This window comes from Triticum urartu, chromosome 2A (genome assembly GCF_056163025.1).
Source record: "Triticum urartu cultivar PI428250 chromosome 2A, HENAU_Tu73, whole genome shotgun sequence".
NCBI classification, from domain to species: domain Eukaryota; kingdom Viridiplantae; phylum Streptophyta; class Magnoliopsida; order Poales; family Poaceae; genus Triticum; species Triticum urartu.
In genome coordinates, this window is record NC_141874.1 from 199,511,243 (window position 1) to 199,529,251 (window position 18,009).

An 18,009-nucleotide genomic window follows, 5' to 3' on the forward strand; every position below is an offset into this window, starting at 1 on the left:
TTCCTTTCTTGTCGATTTTATCTCAGCTGTTCTGCTTTATTTCCTTGACTTAGGGCTCCGCTCTCTCTCTTGAGAAGTCGGTCGCCGTCTCCGTCATCGGGTCGGGGGAGAGTTCTACCACCACCCGGCGAATCGATCCTGTAGCCGATCTCCGGGAGGCACAGGAACGAAACGCGCGGGAGGTGCGCGAGGAGAGGGAAGCCGCCCGTAGGGAGCAAGCGGAGGTGGACAAGGCGGAGGCCGCCGCGCTGAAGAAGCTGGCAGAGGCTGAGGCCGATGCCGCGGCGAAGAAGCGGGCCGAATAAGTTGCATACCGCCAAGCGCCGTTGTTCGTCATCCCCCTGAACTCTGCGCCGCCGCCTTCAGAGTTCACGGTGCCGACTGGGGGAGCCGGCAACGAACAACTGGTCATGGAGAGAGGAGCTGGCGACGTCGTCATGTCGGAGGTAGCCGTGCCTTCGGTGTCTCTAGTTAACAGATCGCGGGACAAGCATCCGGCCGCCTCGCCGGCACCACCAGCCGGAAATGAGGTGGTGACGGACCCGACTCCTGAGGTCCGCACACCATGGCGCCGCCGAGGCGTGAAGGCGACTTCGGCGCCACGACCGCTGGAAGCCGGTGTTGCGAGCTCGTCAGCCCCAGATGCCGAAGCAACCAGCGCCGCTCTCGCTGAATGGGTGCGTGGAGGCGGGACGAGCGCTTCGAATCAAGCGATCCTGGACGTCCAGGCCAAACTTCGAGCTGAGGCCACCGCTCTTCAGCAGTGCAACAGGGCGTTCCTAGATTCGCGAGCGGCCATTCGGGTATGTTTCTCACTTCTTCGTCTTTGATTCTTGTACTTCTCTGTGGGAGCGCGCCGGCGCACCCACTGGGTGTAGCCCCCGAGTTTCAGGTCGGCTGCTCAGCAGGCGGACCGGAACTTTACTTGGCGGGCTCCGAGTGCTAACTTTTCTTCTATCTTCATTGCAGGACTATCATAATCTTCGTGTGGCCACCTTTAACTCCAACGTCCGAGATCTGGACCGACGGACAGCCAACTTGGTGGAAAGCCGGAGTAAGTCACTGTTTTTATCTCTTTGCGGGGGCGCGATAGCGCACCCGCGGACTGTAGTCCCCGAGATTCGGGACGACTACTGAGCAGTCGGGCCGGATCTCCCCGGCAACTATACTTCTTCTTTGTTGGTTATTGACATCTTTTTTTTCTTTCTCCACTCTTGCCGAGGCCAATGCCGCCTTGCAGCGGCAGCTGGGTGAAGCCAACACCGTGTTGCGTGCCAAGGAGGCAGAGTGCAAAGAGCTGGCCCAGGAGCACGATCGACTGGCCACGCAACTGGCGGAGCAGGCGAAGCTTCTCTAGACGGCCCGGAAGGAGGCAGAGGTGAAGGAGTCCAATCTCCTCGTCGAGTTTGAGACCGAACGCTCCACCTGGACCGACAAGGAGGTGCTGCTGAAGTCCGGCTTCAGCAGGATTGAAGACATGGTTGATGGTAAGTTTTCTTCTTTTTCTTTCTTTGGGTTGCCGGCTGCTGATCGAGCCGGCTTCCAGCTTTTGGTTTCTGACTTCTGATCTGGGCTTCTGAGCATCGATCAGGTAGTAGGAGTCGTTGCCCAAAACTTTCCTAATGATGAATGGGCCTTCCCAAGGTGCCGAGAGCTTGTGCTGGCCGGCTGTTCGCTGGATCAGTCGGACCACAAGGTCTCCCTCCGGAAAGATCTTGGCTTGACATTCCTGTTGTAGTAGCGGCGTAGACTCTGCTAGTAGATGGCGTACCGGCTAAGTGCTAACAGCCGGCCCTCCTCCAATAAATCGACGTCGTCTTCTCGCGCTTCTTTTGCTTCCGCCTTGGTGTACATGGTGATGCGAGGTGAGTCGAACTCAATGTCCGTCGGGATGACGGTTTCAGCACCATAGACGAGGAAGAAAAGCGTGAAGCCGGTTGACTTGTTTGGAGTTGTGCGCAGGCTCCAGAGGACGGCTGGCAGCTCATCAATCCAGCATCCGGCCGACCGCTCCAGGGGCTCGAGCAGTCGGGGCTTGACGCCGGAAAGGATGAGGCCATTTGCTCGCTCAACTTGGCCGTTTGACTGTGGATGGGCAACGGACGCTAGGTCCAGTCCGATGCCCTACGTCGCGCGGAAACGTGCCAAGGCTCCTTTGGCAAAATTTGTGCCATTATCCGTGATGATGCTATGTGGTACTCCGTACCGAGTGGTGATATCTGCAATGAAAGTCACGGCAGTCGGACCATTCAACTTCTTGATTGACTCTGCTTCTATCCACTTGGTGAATTTGTCCACGGCGACAAGCAGATGGGTCATGCCGCCGCGTGCTGTCTTGAATGGTCCCACCATATCCAAGCCCTAAACGGCAAAAGGCCATGCCAAGGGAATGGTATTGAATGCAGAAGCCGGCAGATGTTGCTGCGTGCTGAACTTCTGACACCCCTTGCAATGCTTGACTAGATCCTTGGCATCCTCCAAGGTAGTCGGCCAGAAGAAACCATGGCAGAAAGGGCCACGAGTGATCTGGAAGCCGCGTGGTGGCCGCACTCGCATTGGTGGATGTCTTTGAGGATTGCTTGGCCTTTCTCTGGTTCTACGCAACGCTGGTACACACCAGTGACACTGCGCCTCACAAGTTCTCTGTTGACAATGGTGTATGCTGCTGCCCGACGTTGCACTTGTCGGGCTGAGATCTCATCAGTCGGCAGCTCTTTGTTCACCAGAAAGTTGAGGATGGGCTGCGCCCATGAAGTTGCTGCTATTTCTTTGACTGCCAGAACTGTGACTTGCATGAGGGTGGTTGGGCTGGGAGGCGGCGGGTGATAACCCACAGGTATAGGGGATCACAACAGTTTTCGATAAGTAAGAGTGTCGAACCCCACGAGGAGCTAAAGGTAGAACAAATATTCCCTCAAGTTCTATCAACCACCGATACAACTCTACGCACGCTTGACGTTCGCTTTACCTAGAACAAGTATGAAACTAGAAGTACTTTGTAGGTGTTTTTGGATAGGTTTGCAAGATAATAAAGAGTACGTAAATAAAAAGTAGGGGCTGTTTAGATAAAGAAACAATAAAGTAAATATAGCGAGTGTGGAAAAGTGGTGGTAGGAGTTGCGAAATTGCCCCTAAGCAATTGACTACTTTACTAGACCGATAGCAAGTATTATGTGGGAGAGGCCACTGCTAGCATGTCATCCCTGACTTGGAATTCTATGCACTTATGATTGGAACTATTAGCAAGCATCCACAACTACTAATGTTCATTAAGGTAAAACCCAACCATAGAATTAAGATATATTGGTCCCCCTTCAATCCCGTATGCATCAATTTCTATGCTAGGTTGAAGCTTCTGTCACTCTTGCCCTCCAATACATAGTCCTATCAACATACAACTAACCCTAGGGTGTGATCCACGCGCGCAATCATATAATGGGCACCAAAGGACAGCAACATAACCACAAGCAAATTAAATCAATCATAGCAATTCATCAACCACCGATAGGACAACGAAAATCTACTCAGACATCATAGGATGGCAACACATCATTGGATAATAATATGAAGCATAAAGCACCATGTTCAAGTAGAGGGTATAGCGGGTTGCAGGAGAGTGGACCGTTGTAGATAGAGGGTGGAAGGTGATGGAGATGTTGGTGAAGATGGCGGAGGTGTTGGTGTAGATCGCGGTGATGATGATGGCCCCCGGTGGTACTCCGGTGCCACCGGAAGCGAGGGGGAGAGAGCCCCCCTCCTTCTTCTTCTTCCTTGACCTTCTCCCTAGATGGGAGAAGGGTTTCCCCTCTGGTCCATGGTCTCCATCGCGTGGGAGGGGCGAGAGCCCCTCCGAGATTGGATCTGTCTCTCTGTCTCTCTCTGTTTCTGCGTTCTCAGATTCTTCCCTTTCACCGTTTCTTATATTCCCGGAGATCCATAACTCCGATTGGGCTGAAATTTCAACACGATCTCTATCCGGATATTAGCTTTCTTGCGGCGAAAGAAGGGCACCAACCACCTTACGGGTGGCCCATGAGGGTCAGGGGCGCGCCCCCCTGCCTCATGGCCACCTCGGGCACCGTCTCGCGTGGATTTTTCTTCCCAAAAATCATATATATTCCAAAAAATCTCTGTCAATTTTTATCCCGTTTGGACTCCATTTGATATGGATATTCTGCGAAACAAAAAACATGCAACAAACAGGAACTGGCACTGGGCACTGGATCAATATGTTAGTCCCAAAAATAGTATAAAAAGTTGCCAAAAGTATATGCAAGTTGTAGAATATTGGCATGGAACAATCAAAAATTATAGATACGACGGAGACGTATCAGCGGGTTGGAGTCAGATGCCTCTTGCTGTCTCGATGAAGTCCCCGGGCCGACTGTTGCAGTCCCCGCGCCAACTGCCGAGGTCCGCGAGCCGGCTACCGCAGCCCTAGAGTCGGATTCGTTGGCCTCGGGAGGAGCCGGCACAAAGATGGACTCAGACTCCGGAGAGGGCTTGATCGACGGCTTGAGGAGGCGCTGAAGGGAGACACCAGCTGGTATTGCTTGCCGGGTGGAGCCGATTCGTGCCAAGGCATCTGCTTGCTCATTGTCGGCTCTTGGCACATGAAGGAACTCGCACCCCTCGAAGTATCCACTGAGTTGCTGGATGAAAAAATGGTAGCTTGCCATATTTGCATCCTTGGCGTCCCAGTTACCAGAAGACTGCTGGACTACCAAGTCAGAGTCGACGTAGCATAGGATCCGGCGGATGCCGATTTCCTTGGCCAACCGGAGGCCGTGTATTAGTGCTTCATACTCGGCCACATTGTTGGAGGCAGCAAAATGGATTTGCAACATGTACTTGAGCTTGTCGCCTTTGGGAGAGGTGAGGATGATGCCGGCTCCCAAACCAGTGCGCATCTTTGAAGCATCAAAATGCATCCGCCAATGGGTGGAGTCCGGCGCTGGCGGCAGGTACTGGGTCTCGGCCTAGTCGACGAGGAAATCGGCCAGTGCTTGGGACTTGATGGAAGTGCGAAGCTGGTAGTAGATGGTGTAGGGGGGCAACTCGATGGCCCATTTGGCCACTCGGCCAAAAGCATCTCTGTTGCCAATGATCTCAGCGAGTGAAGCGGTGCAGACAACAGTGATTGGGTGCTCCTGAAAGTATGGCTTCAGCTTCTTGGCGGCGAAATGCATGCCGTAGCACATCTTCTCATAGTGGGGGTAGTTCTGCTTGGAGGCGGACAACACTTCACTTAGGTAATACACCGACTTCTAGACTGGTAATGCCTTGTCGTCTTCCTTGAGCTCCACAACTATGACTGTGCGGACCACCCGGCTGGTGGCGGCGATGTAAAGGTACATGGGCTCTTTAGCAGTCGAAGCCGCCAGGACAGGCGGCGTGGTCAACATCTTCTTCAGCTAGAGAAAAGCGTCATCCGCCTGGTCGTTCCACTCGAAATGAGTGGTCTTCTTCATGAGCTGGTATAGGGGAAGAGCCTTCTTACCCAGCCAACTGATGAGCCGGCTGATGGACGCCAAGCAGTTGGTGAATTTCTGGACGTCTCGCAGTCGGGTGAGCTTCTCCATCCTCTCGATGGCTTTGATTTTCACAGGGTTGCACTCAATGCCGTGTTCTGAGACCAGGAAGCCAAGGAGCTGGCCGGCTGGTACTCTGAACACGCACTTTTCTGGGTTGAGCTTGATTTAAAATCGGCGCAAATTTTCAAAGGTTTCCTTAAGATCTTCGAGGAGTGTGTTGTGCTTCTCCGTCTTCACCATGATATCGTCTACGTAGACGTGGGAATTTCTGCCGAGTTGCTTGAGGAGGCACTTCTGCATGCAACGCTAAAAAGTGGCACCGTCATTTCTTAGGCCGAATGTCATAGTTAGGTAGCAGAAGGCTCCAAATGGTGTGATGAATGCGGTCTTTAGACAGTCTGCCGGGTTCAACTTGATCTGGTGATATCCTGAGTAGGCATCCAAAAAACTCAACAGCTCGCATCCGGCTGTGGAGTCTATCACTTGGTCTATCCGTGGCATAGCAAACAGATCCTTTGGGCGGGCCTTGATGAGGCTGGTGTAGTCAATGCACATGCGCCATTTGTTATTCTCCTTCAGTACAAGGACTGGGTTGGCAAGCCATTCTGGGAAGAAAACTTCCATGATGAAGTCGGCTGCCAACAGACGGGCGATCTCTTCCCCAACGATTCTTCTCTTCTCCTCCGACAGCCGGCGGAGGGGTTGCTTGACTAGCTTGGCATCTTCTCTGACGTGTAGCTTGTGCTCGGCAAAATCCGTCGGAACACCCGGCATGTCTTTGGGAGACCATGCGAAGATGTCCCGATTCTCACAGAGGAAATCAACGAGCTCGCTTTCCTATTTGCTATCAAGGTTTGCGCCAGATGGGCTCTCGGCGGAAATGGTCTTTATCCCCGAAGAGGACATATATCTGGATCTTGCCGGTTGGTGAGTGAGAAAGGCCAGGAACTATGCCGTGGAAGACAGTCCGACTGGGCAGGAGATGCTTGGGTTTGATCTTCAACTTCTCCATGGTGTCACGGTACAGGATGTTGATGCTGCTGCCGCCATCTATCAAGATTCGGGAGAAACGAGTAGCTCGCCTCTCCGTGGCAAAGGTGGCCTCCAACACCAAAGCGTAAGAGCCCGGAGAAGTCATTACTTCTGGGTGATCAGCCCGGCTCCAACTGATTGGCCTCTCTGACCAGTGCATGAACTCTGGAGCTTCAATGGCCACGGCATTCACCTCACGAGACTGTCGGCGTCGGCTGCGCCTGTCATCGGCCACACTGGTGAAAACAACATATGCTCCATGTTCTTCAGGGAATTGATCTTGAACGGCGTCGACTACTGGATGGGCCGCCGGCTACTGAGGAGGCAGAGGCGGCTGGCCAGCAGGCGGTGGTGGTTGCAGCCCTTCGCCCTTGGAGATTAATGTGAGTCAATGACACTTCCGGGTGGTGTGGTTGGACGGCTTTGCGCCGTTGTGGAACTTGCAGGGAGCATCAAGAGTCTGCTCATAGGAGAAGGCCGGTAACCAGTTTGGCTTGCCGCCCTTCTGGCGCTTGGGAAGAGGCTGCCCTTCTGGCTGCCGGTCTTCGACTGAAGCCACCTGTCGGCTGGTGGAAGCCAGCATTGGGGCTTTTCGCTTGTTGTCGCTTTGCTGCTGGCACCAAATGGTATCGCCAGCAGGGGTCCGAGGAGCCTGAGGAGCTACCTTGCCAGATTCATCAACTTGAATCTCCATCTTCATGAAGGAATCGGCCGTGGCGTACTTGTCTGCTATGATTAGCAGCTCATCGAGGGTCGTCGGCTCGTCGCAGAGGAGCCGGTGTTTGAGCAAAGTGCCTTCTCTGCACCCGGCCGTGAAATACTCGATGGCCTGCACCTCGTGCATGCCCTCGCAAGAGTTGCGCAGCTCGGCCCAACGCGTGAGGTAGTCGCGAGTCGATTCGTTGGGGCCTTGGACGCAAAAGGAGAGCTGGCGAGGCTTGGGCGGCCGCTTGTACGTGCTGGTGAAGTTGCGGACGAAGGCCTCAGTGAAATCTACCCAGCTGTTGATGCTGCGGGGCTTCAGGCTATTCAACCATGTCCGGGCGGTGCCCTGGAGCATGAGTGGAACGTACTTCACGGCAACACGCTTGTTGCCATTTGCATTGCTGACGACTGTGGAGTAGTCGACCAGCCAGTCCTCCGGCTTCACGGATCCGATATACTTGGGTCTATCTCTTGGGAGCGTGAACCCTTTGGGGAAGGGCTCATTTCTGATGCGGGGGCCAAAGCAAGGTGGGCCCAGCGCGTCTTCTTCTTATAGCGCCAGGGATCGGTTGAGACGATTGATCCGGTGGCGGGCATCATTCTCTCCGATTCCTTCTCGGGGGCCAAGCCGGCCTCCAAGACTAGGATGATCGACAGGCAGCGGAGACACGCGCTTTTCTCTGTGTTGGGGAGGCTAGTAGCCGCCTGGTCGTTCCACCGCACGAGGACGGCCGTCTTGGTCGCGCTCGATGGTGATGTGCGTCCGGCTGCAGCTGGCAGCCGGCTCCTTGTCTCGTCGCCCGTGGTTGCCATTAGTCGGTGTCTGGGACGTCGTGCCATGCTCCTGGCAGGGAGGCGGTTCATCATTCCGCCGGTTGAGGTCTCCGACGCGGCAGTCAGCTTCTTGCTGCTCGGCAGCCACATCGATGAATTGCTGGATGCGCTCCGTCATGTGGCGACGCTCGTCGCCCTCAAGGTTGTCCAGCTCATCCGTTGTCGCTTGGGCACCTCGTATATTCTCCATAGGCGTGGCGTAGACGGGGCGATCGGCCCCGAACATGCTGGCAATGGCCGCGCCGCGCTGCCAGACCGTACCGATGTGGCTGGGCCCGCCAAGAGCCGGCATGCCACCAACGGCACGGTCCATCTCGCGCTGATAAGCCTCCGAAAGGCGTCTCATGCTGGCTAGCTTCTTGGCGCTCTCGACAAGCTGGACGCGGCGGGCTTCCAGCGTCTCGGCATCGGCGCCTTCTGCGATGGGTGCAGACAGGTCTTGCAGCGTTGCCTGGAGCGGGTCTCGGGCACCGTCACCGGAAACTCCATTGTGGCTGATCACGAGCACCTCTATGACTGTGTTGCCGCCACTGTCGGCGCGGGGGAGGGGATCATCAACGATCACCGCGATGGTAGGGAACGTGTCGAGCAACGCCGTGTCGGAGTCGACGAGCATCGGGTCAGTGGAGCCGACCGACTCCAAGTTGACGGCCGGCTCGTCGGCGACGTGGAGCTGGTCGAGGAAGCTGACGAGGCGGCTCTCGGGGCCGTCGTTGCCCGGGTTAGATGCAGGCTCGTCGGAGAGGAAGATCTCGCCAACAAGGTCGGCGAGGCAGCTCGCCGCACAGGCGACCTCCGCGCCATGCAACGCGTCGGCGCAAACGCCATCCGGCGTGCCTGGCTGGTTGCGCTCAGCAGGGAGGAAGAGGGCTCCCGTTCAGAACAGATCTTCGGATGACGGTGCACCTAGCCCCACGGTGGGCGCCAAATGTCGGGGGTTTGGTGTGACATATATATGCCAAAGGATGGCTAATCATGATGGGGGCTAGTAGGACGTCGCCGGTGCCAAGAAACGGGATGAGGTGTAGACATGCACGCCGGCGAATCTTACCCAGGTTCGGGGCTCTCCTAGGAGATAACACCCCTAATCCTGCTCTGCGGGGTCTCTGCATGATCACTAAGGTGCTAGCAAGTACAATGGTGCTTCTTGAGCTGTATGCTGGAGGTAGAAGAAAGCGGGGCTGGCTCTCCTCTCCCTCTATGGGTGTCTAGGTCTAACAGGTTGGGAACCCTTTGCATGGGTGCCCTAGGGGGTTTATATAGGCCTACCCCGAGGGGTACAATGGTAATCTTGCCGGGTGCAGGACCCAGCTGTTAGTGTCTTCTGTCACCGGCTCCTTCGCCAGCCGCCGGGGCCTGCCGCCTGGTGGGCCCTACCGGCTTATCTGGTACGGAGCCGACACGCCACCTCCGCCGCTTGCAGGTCTGGCTGGCTGCTTGTTAATGTAGCTGTAATGCTAATGGCGCATGCTTGGCGGGGGGCGTGGCTACAGTCCCGCCGTCTGGTGGGAGATCACAGTAGCCACACCGTGTCTCCTCTGGTTGATGGCGCGTGGACTCCGAGGGAAAATGGGCCGCCTGCTGGAGGCCAACCTCCCTCGGGTCCGACTGGTCAGGTGCTGCCGCTCTCTAGGTTCACGCTGCCTGGTAGGGCCCGCCGCTTGCAGGCTGTAACGACAGGCCGTCGTGGGAACAGGGGTCCGCCTGACAGGGGTGACGTCAAGGGTGAGATGGCAACAGTGTCGCGTCGTATGGAGATCTCGGCCGGTACGGGACACTGTGGCCGCGCCCCGCCCTGGATGCGGGGGTGATGGGCCATACTGTAGCCACATCCTGTCTTGTCTTCTTTATGGGGGCGCAGACTTTGAGGGCGTCGTGGGCCGCCTGCCAGGAGCCGGCCTCTCTGGAGGCCGCCTACTGGGAGTCGGCCCATCTTGGAGCCGTCTTCCGGCGCTTTGCCGTCCTCTGACAGCCAGCTACTTGAGACAGCTGGCCGCCAGTAGGCGGCGCTTTATCCTTGACGCTTGTGGGGCGCACCGGCCCCAATGTCTTGAAATACTCAGGGACCCGAGTTAGGCTACCCGTGGCCCATTACTCCGACACTTGGCACAAACACTAATTAAACACAAAACCACATCTAACCAAAGGCTAGATGAAAAATTGATTGCAAAACAGGACCTAAAAAGTAAGAACAAAAATAAAATTGGGTTGCCTCCCAACAAGCGCTATTGTTTAACGCCCCTAGCTAGGCATAAAAAAAAGAATAGATCTAAGTGCTATCATCCTTGGCATGCAATTTTTTAATTACACACTTATGATTATAAATTATCAAACTCATAGGCAATAAATCAAGAAATTCAATCGTGATAGTAGGTTCATTCATAATATCGAGAAAATTGGGCCCAACACTAATTGATTTGAGATCTTCATTGTTTTTACTAGAAGGTTCACCCTTATTTTTAGGAACATAAGCAAGCTTAGCAATCTTAGGAGGAAGATTTGGAGTAGTTTTAACAGAGGAAAAAGTGAGCCCAAGTTTGTAATAATATCTTCTAGTTTGCCAATTCTAGTAGAATCTTGATCTATCTTTTCATTAACTATGGGTTCCTTTTCCTTAAGGTTCTTTAGAGTGTCTCCTACCTTAGATCCATATTGATTAGTCTGATTATGAATCTTTTTATCCAAATTTTCAATCAACTCTACGGTAGCAATTTTATTTTTAATAATATCCAATCTTTGCATTACATGTTCCAAGGTTAAAACAGTTCCATTAACCAAAAGAGCTGGTGGGCCTAGCAAATCTATCATGGCATTGTAAGAGTCGAAAGTATGGCTCCCCAAGAAATTTCCCCCCAGTAATGGTATCTAGAACATCTCTATTCCAAGGAGTAACGCCTACATAATTTTTTTGAAGAAGAACAGAAGTAGATTGCTTTCGATTAGATCTATTTTGAGCATTGCAAATTCTATACCAAGCATCTTTTAAATTCTCTCCTTCCCTTTGTTTCATAACCTCATTATCGGGAGTGCTAACAAGGATGGGAGGACTAGCCATAGAAGCGAGAAAGGTAGAAGAAGAAGAAGACGAACGGAAGAAGGGCAAAGAAAAGGCGAATCTTTTCGAGAATCGTTTTAGAAGTGGGGGAGAGGAAAACAAGAGGCGGCGAATAATGTAATGCGAGGGATGAGAGTTTATGATGGGTACTTGGTATGTCTTGGCTTGGCGTAGATCTCCCCGGCAATGGCGCCAGAAAGCCTTCTTTCTACCTCTTGAGCTTGCGTTGGTTTTTCCCTTGAAGAGGAAAGGGTGGTGCAGCAAAGTAGCGTAAGTATTATCCTCAGTTTTGAGAACTAAGGTATCAATCCAGTAGGAGACAATGCGCAAGCCACCGAATACCTGTACAAACAAACACCAACCTTGCACCCAACGCAATAAAGGGGTTGTCAATCCCTTCACGGTTATTTGCAATGTGAGATCTGATAGAGATGGATAAAGGGTAAAGTAATGTTTTTGGTTTATGGAACGGAAAGTAAAAGATTGCAAAAGAAAGTAAATAGGAAATTAGAATTGTAGATCGGAAACTTATATGATGGAAAATAGACCCGGGGGCCATAGGTTTCATAGAGGCTTCTCTCAAGATAGAAATTATTACAGTGGGTGAACAAATTACTGCCGAGCAATTGATAGAAAAGCGCAAGGTTATGATGACATCTAAGGAAATCATAATGAATATAGGCATCACGTCCGTGTCAAGTATACATAAACGATTCTGCATCTACTACTATTACTCCACACATCGACCGACTCCTGCCTGCATCTAGAGCATTAAGTTCATAATAACAAAGCAACGCATTAAGTAAGATGACATGATGTAGCGGGATTAACTCAAGCAATATGATGAAAACCCCATCTTGTTATCCTCGATGGCAACAATACAATACGTGTCGGTTCCCCTTCTTCACTAGTTTCGAGCACCGCAAGATTGAACCCAAAGCTAAGAACTTCTCCCGTTGCAAGAAAAACCAATCTAGTTGGCCAAACCAAATAGATAGTTCGAAGAGACTTGCAAAGATATCAAATCATGCATAAAATAATTCAGAGGAGATTCAAATAATATTCATATATAAGCTGATCATAAATCCACAATTCATCGGATCTCGGCAAACACACCGCAAAAGAGTATTACATCGAATAGATCTCCAAGAACATCGAAGAGAACATGGTATTGAGAATCAAAGAGAGAGAAGAAGCCATCTAGCTACTAGCTATGGACCCGTAGGTCTGAGGTAAACTGCTCACGCTTCATCAGAGAGGCAATGGTGTTGATGTAGAAGCCCTCCATGATCGAATCCCCCTCCGGCAGGATGCCGGAAAAGGCCCCAAGATGGGATCTCACGGGTACAGAAGGTTGCGGAGGTGGAATAGTGGTTTCGTGGCTCCCCGAAAGTTTTCAGGGTATAAGAGTATATATAGGAGGAAAATCTAGGTCAGGGGGTCACCGAAGGAACCACAAGGTCGGGGGCGCGCCCTCCACCCTTGTGACCGCCTCGTGGCTCTTCTGACTTGCACTGCAAGTCTCCTGGGTGTCTTCTGGTCCAAGAAAAATCATCACGAAAGTTTTATTCCGTTTGGACTCCATTTGGTATTCCTTTTCTACGAAATTCTAAAACAAGGAAAAAACTGAAACTCGCAACCCGACGTGTTAAAGGGGTTGTCAATCCCTTTCAGGTAACGACGCCAGAAATTGGCAAACAGACGTGATAAAAATATGATAGATGGGATAAATATATCTCGAATAAAATAAATTGCAGCAAGGTATTTTTGTATTTTTTGTTTAATAGATCTAAAAATAAAATCAAAGGAAAATAGACCGCAAAGGCAAATATAATGAAGAAGGGACCCGGGGGCTATAGGTTTCACTAGTGGCTTCTCTCGAGAAAAATAGCAAATGGTGGGTAAACAAATTACTGTTGGGCAATTGATAGATGTTCAAATAATCATGACGATATCCATGCAATGATCATTATATAGGCATCACGTCCAAGATTAGTAGACCGACTCCTGCCTGCATCTATTACTATTATTCCACACATCGACCTCTATCCAGCATGCATCTAGTGTATTAAGTTCATGGAGAAATGAAGTAATGCAATAAGAACGATGCCATGATGTAGACAAGAAATCTATTTATATAGAAATAGACCCCATCTTATTATCTTTAATGGCAACGATACATACGTGTCGGTTTCCCTTCTGTCACTAGGATCAAGCACCGTAAGATCGAACCCATCACAAAGCACCTCTTCTCATTGCAAGATAAATAGATCAAGTTGGCCAAACGAAACCCAAATATCGAAGAAGAAATATGAGGCTATAAGAAATCATGCATATAAGAGATCAAAGAAGACTCGGATAACTTTCATGGATAAAAACATAGATCTGATCATAAACTCAAAGTTCGTCGGATCCCAACAAACACACAGCAAAAGAATTACATATTATGGATCTCCAAGAGACCATTGTATTGAGAATCAAAAGAGAGAGAGGAAGCCATCTAGCTACTAACTACGGACCCGTAGGTCTACAAAGAACTACTCACGCATCATCGAAGAGGCACCAATGGGCATGATGAACCCCTCTGTGATGGTGTCTAGATTGGAGTTGATTTTCGTCGACTCCCCTAGGATTTCTGGAATATTGGGGTATTTAGAAAGCAAAGAGTCGGTTCGGGAGGCACCTGAGGTGGGCACTCCAGGCATTCCCTAGTGGGTTGTGCTCCCCTCGGAGCACCTCGCACACGCTTCTCCGGCCCATTGGATGTCTTCTGGTCCAAAAGAATCCACAAAAAGTTTCGCTACGTTTAGACTCCGTTTGGTATTGATTTCCTGCGATGTAAAAAACATGCAGAAAACAGCAACTGGCACTTGGCACTATGTCAATAGGTTAGTATCAAAAAATGATATAAAATGATTATAAAACATCCAAGAATGATAATATAACAGCATGGAACAATAAAAAATTATAAATACATTGGAGACGTATCAACATCCTCAAACTTAATTCATGCTCGTCCTCGAGTAGGTAAATGATAAAAACAAAATTTTTGGTGTGGAATGATGCCTAACATGTCATCTCATATTCTTTTCTTTATAGCATGGACATTTGAACTTTTATATGGTTCAAAGCAATAGTCTAGTTTTGACATTAGACTTGAATACTCAAGCATATCAACAAGCAACCATGTCTTTCAAAATATCAACACTAAAATAAGTTATCCCTAGCCCATCATGCTCAATCATTGATCCATTCATAAAACACACTCGTATATTAGCTACACCCAATGCTCAAGTACGATCATAGTGCCCCCTAATTGGTGTTTTATAAAAAAAGATGGAGACTCAAGTAAAAATAAAAATTACATACAGTAAAAGAAAGGCCCTTTGTAGAGGGAAGTAGGGATTTGTAGAGGTGACAGAGCTCAAAGAGAAAATTGAGAGATAAAGACATTTTGAGAGGCATACTTTTCCCACCAACGAAAACGACTTAGAGCTCCCAACACTTTCCATGCTAAATATATCATATGCGGTTCCCAAACAGAAAATAAAGTTTATTCCTTTTTCCACCATACTTTCACTTTCCATGGCTAACCGTATCCATTGGTGCCCTCCATACCAACACTTTCCAAGGAATTTATTATTTGACAATATAAAGTAAATTCATTTTTCATTTTGGGACTGGGCATCCCTAATACATATGCCTTACTCTCGTGCAATCACAAGTGAATAAAAATTTATCATGAGAATAATACATCTAGTATGGAAGATATTGCCCACCCCCACCGCCTCACAAGCGGTATGAGCACACAGAAGAGAAAATTATTTTGAAAATTAGAGATGGCACATATAAATTTGCTTAGAACGGCAAAAGAATACCGCATATAGGTAGGTACGGTGGACTCATGTGGCAAAACTGGTTTTAAGGATTTTGGATGCACAAGTAGTGATCATACTTAGTGCAAAATGAAGGCTAGCAAAAGATTGAGAAACGACCAACCAAGAAACGAATAATCTCATAAGCGAGCATTGAGCATAATTAACACCGAATAATGCACCACAAGTAGGATGTAATTTCATTGCATGACTATTGACTTTCATGCTTGCATAGGGAATAACAAATCTTAACACCAATATTCTTACTAAAGCATAATTACTCATCAACATGACTCACATATCATATCATGATATCTCAAAACTATTACAAAGAATCAAGTTTATTTTGTCCAGTGATCTTCATGAAAGTTTTTATTATATCCTTCTTGGATATCTATCACTTTGGGACTAATTTTCATGTGTTGCTTTTCATAAGCTCAAACAAATAAAAGTGAAGATCATGAGCATAATTTTTCTTTCTCTCAAATTAATTTAAGTGAAGCGAGAGAGAATTTATTCAAAAAAAATTACTAACTCTCAAATAAATCTAAGTGAAGCAAGAGAGCATTTCTTCAAAAAATACTAAAGCACACCGTGATCAAAAAGATATAAGTGAAGCACTAGAGCAATTCCATAGCTCATAAAAATTAAGTGAAACATAAAGAGTAATTCTAACAAGTCATGACATAATTTTGGCTCTCTCAAATAGGTGTGTCCAGCAAAGATTCAAGACTTAAAACAAAAGGCAAAACAAGCAAAGACTCATATCATACAAGACGCTCCAAGCAAAACTCAAAATATGTGACAAATAAAAATATAGCTTCGAGTAAAATACTGATAGTCGTTAGAAGAAAGAGGGGATGCAACTCGAGGCATCGCCAAGCTTAGTTGCTTGCTTCTCTTTGGATAATAGCTTGGGATTCCATGGGCATCCCCAAGCTTAGGCTCTTCTTACTCCTTATTCCTTCATCCATCGTAACATCACCCAAAACTTGAAAACTTCAATCACACAAAACTCAACAAAACCTTCGTGAGATCCGTTAGTACTAGAAAACAAATCACTACTATAAGTGTTGTTGCAAACCAATTCATATTTTATTCTTGAACTATATCTACTGTATTCCAACATTTCTATTGCAAAAACTCTTCAAAGAAACCATAGAATTATCAAAACAAGCACACAACACAAAGAAAATAGAATCTGTCAAAAACAGAACAGTCTGTAGCAATTTGGGTATTTCGAATACTTATGTAACTCCAAAAATTCTGGAAACTTAGGACGACATGAGTAATTTGTATATTAATATTCTGCAAAAAGAATTGGTATTTTATCACGCTTCTTTTAAAAATGATAATTATTTTCATGCGCGCGAAATTTTCTCTTTTTCAGCAAGATCAAACAACTATCACCCAAAAAGATCCTAGATGCTTTACTTGGCACAAATACTAATTAAAACACAAAAAAAACACAACCATAACAGTAGCATAATTGTGCAAACACTCAAGAACATAAAGCAAAAAGCAAAAATAATTTTTATTTATTGGGTTGCCTCCCAACAATCACTATTGTTTCACGCCCCTAGCTAGGCATAAAGCAAGAATCTAAGTTTTGTCATCTTTGTTCCTAGATCCATAAGATGCCCTAATGATTGATTCATATGGTGGCCTAATTCTTGTTCTAGGGAAGTGTTCCATTCTCTTCTTTAGTGGAAATTGGAATTTAATATTGTCTTCTTTCATATCAATCACGGCATCAATAGTGCGTAAAAACGGTCTAACAAGAATAATTGGACAAGACGGATTGCAATCAATATCAAGAACAATAAAATCTATGGGCACATAATTCCTATTTGCAAGAATAAGAACATAATTAATTCTTCCCATAGGCTTTTTAATAGTAGAATCCGCCAAGTGCAAATTTAAAGAACACTCTTCAATATCGGTAAGACCAAGCACATCACATAAAGATTTCGGAATTGTAGAAACACTAGCACCCAAGTCACATAAAGCAAAGCATTCATAATTTTTAATCTTGACTTTGATAGTAGGTTCTCATTCATGTAATTGTCTAGGAATTGAAACTCTAATTCCAACTTTTCTTCTAAAGCTTTCATCATAGCATCAACAATATGTTTAGTAAAAGCTTTACTTTGTTCATAAGCATGGGGTGAGTTTATCATGGATTGCAACAAAGAAATACAATCGATAAAAAAGCAACTATCATAATTAAAGTCTTTGTAATCCAAAAGAGTGGGCACGTCACTAGTTAAAGTTTTGACCTCTTCAATCCCACTTTTATCAATTTTCTCAATAAGATTTCCACCCTCAAAACTATCGGGACGCCTTCTAGCTAAAGTTGACTCTTCTTCAATCCCTTTTTCATCAATCTTAATTTTACTAAACAAGGAATCAATAGAAGAAATATCAATCATTTTAAAATCTTCATCGCTTTTATGAAAGCAATCACTAGAAAACGTTTTTTCTAAAAATTCTCTTCTAGTTCTAAGCATAGCAGTTCTTTTCTTACTTTCATCCATAGAAACATAAATAGCTTTAATTGATTCCTCAACCTTGGGCACAAAAAATTTCATCTTGAGATTTCCTACACCATGAGAAATTCTATCAACACTTCTAGACAAATCATCAATCTTATTCAACTTTTCTTCCATTGTGGCATTGAACACTTTTTGAGTGTTGATAAATTCTTTAATATTATTCTCAAGATCAGAGGTGTTCCTATTATTATTATAAGAAGGATTTCCATAGGAATTACCATAATTATTAGAGGAATTACTAGTAAAAGGCCTAGGATTAAAATTACCTCTATAAGCATTATTATTGAAATTGTTTCGCGAGATAAAATTCACATCTACAGCATCACTATTTTGCTCAACCAAAGTAGACAAAGGTATATCATTGAAATCAATAGGAGCACTTTTACTAGTAGCTAATTTCATAAGAGCATCAACTTTTT

The 18,009-nt window shown here is 47.5% G+C and overlaps 1 pseudogene; it reads right to left on the reverse strand.

Annotated features, from left to right (window-relative positions):
* Positions 1-1,353: 1,353 nt before the first annotated feature.
* LOC147984527 (uncharacterized) lies at positions 1,354-4,910 on the reverse strand (annotated as a pseudogene).
* Between the last annotated feature and the right edge of the window lie 13,099 nt (positions 4,911-18,009).